A 2,357-nucleotide genomic window follows, 5' to 3' on the forward strand; every position below is an offset into this window, starting at 1 on the left:
GACATCACAATCCCTTTGTGACATAACTTTGCCATTGTTATATCTCTAAACAACTGTGAAAATTCTAACATATCCTGTCCTGATAAGTTTTGTGACATGTTGCCACTGTGTTGTTAGGCCCATTGAGAGCTCAATCTATTTTCGACCTCATATTATTTCAGGTATGACATGAAATATTGTGACATCCTGAATATTGTGACATCACACTGCTAGATGTAATGACCATTGTGTCACATTGTCACATCACAAATCTGTTCTGACTTCATCACATTTGTGCCAACAAATGCTTTGGAATCCTCATAAGCCTGTTTTAAATTTATATACTCATTGTGAATTAATGACAATTGAGGTCTGGAATGCCATTGTCACATCAACAATATACTGTGACATCACAAAAATATTTTGAACTTATCACTATAATGGCATCCAACTAATTGTGACATAACAACTCTCTTATGACATCATTTGACATCATATTGCAATTGTGATATTACTGTACCATCATGCTTTCACAAACCTATTATGACCTCATCACATCTTAGAAAATTCATGGCCTTTGGGACATCAAGCTCCTTCTGTGAAATTGTATCATTATGAACTTGTAGCAATTGAAACTTGAAATAAGATGTGATATTACAAACTAGTTTTGACATCACTAACCCATTTTTATATCATTAATACTTTGACAACAAAGCCTGTCAGGAACTTTAGCACTTTTGACAAAAATCATGGCGTTTGTGTCATCACAGCTCATTTGTGTATGTCATTGTGACTTCATTCTCTTGTCCTCACTTTAAACTAATGTCAATTAAGATCTGTCATGCCATTGTAACATCAAAAACCCTTTATGACATCATCACCAATGTGACATCAGACTGTTGCTATGATACCATCAGCTCATTGCGACATCACCAAGCTACAGTGACATCATAGCTTTATGACATCGCATTGCCATTTTGCTGTCATAGACACATTCTGAATGCATATTCTGTGATTTCATTCTATTTCAAATGTGCATATCAGTTGATTACAGAAACACATTGTGACCTCATAACCATTATAACATCATAAACCTTGTGTGACATCATAACAATTCTGACATCACATTGTTGTTATGAAATCTTTAGCTTATGGTGACATCACAAAATGACATTAAACATTTGCCATTATGTCATTGTGATATCATAGTCACATTATGAATACCTAATCTGTGATTTCCTTGTATTTGAAATGTGTCATGTGGGTTGATATCAGAAACAACCATTGTCACATCAAAATCCCTTTGTCACATCAATTTGGCAATGTGACATCACAATGGCAATGTGATGCTACTAAGGCATTGTGATATCACAATGGTCATGAATTCACAATGAGTTTCTGAGATAAACCGACATGCTACATTAGAAATAGAATCAAATAACATCATAGGCAAACACAAAGTGTTATGACGTTAGAATGACAATGTCATGTTACAAAGCTATGATGCCATTATAGTTTTATATGTCAAAATGAGCTGATGGTGTCATAATGGCAACATAATGTCACAATTATGATGTCAGAAAAGATTTGTTATGTTTCAATGGTATGTCTGATGTCAGTTGTCATTAGTTCCCATGAGGATATAGATACAAAATGGTTCTGTGATGTCACAGAGGCCATGAGTGTTTTCAAAGGTGATAAGAAGTCATGATAGTTTTGGGATGGCACAATGTGATCCGTAATGTCACAATGGAAATGAAACGTCCCATTTGGTTTTTGCTCTGAGCTTATGGTCAGCACCCAGGCCCTGTGTTCAACCCCAAAACCTAGCCACCAAGGGCCCAACTAGGAGTGCTCAAAGTTTTCAAAACTTGATGAGCTTCACGAGCCCTAAATGACAGGAAGCATTGTGATATTACACATGTGCTTAGATTTAGCAAGCTTACAGGAACCTAGAAAGGCACCATTGCCAATAATGAATCATTTTATTAGGTTCAGCTCCCTTGTTGTCTGCCAGAAGGATCCTTGAATAAATTGTACCAGGTTATTTCAACACTGGTACGTAGTCTAACAAAGACAGACCAAGTGCAGGCAACTTGGCCTGCCATGGGAGGTGGAAAAAATGAAGGCTTCCTGTCAAAACAGCACTGGGGAGAGAGACAGCTTGGGGTACAAAGAGGTCTTTTGCTCTTGGGCTTCAGAGCCTGCCCACAATTCTCCTCACTAATTGGCCCAGATGTAGTTGTTTGTTACACAGCTGTACAGGAGTGAGGCCTTTGTCTGCCTATTCCAAAAATGAGGCAGACTTCCTCCAGCAACCTGTGGTTTGGAGAAAACCTCAGACTACACTAGGAACAGTGAAGGGAACCCTGGAACAT

The sequence above is a fragment of the Dipodomys spectabilis genome, unplaced genomic scaffold (genome assembly GCF_019054845.1).
Source record: "Dipodomys spectabilis isolate Male_0828 unplaced genomic scaffold, ASM1905484v1 ptg000047l, whole genome shotgun sequence".
Classification (NCBI taxonomy): domain Eukaryota; kingdom Metazoa; phylum Chordata; class Mammalia; order Rodentia; family Heteromyidae; genus Dipodomys; species Dipodomys spectabilis.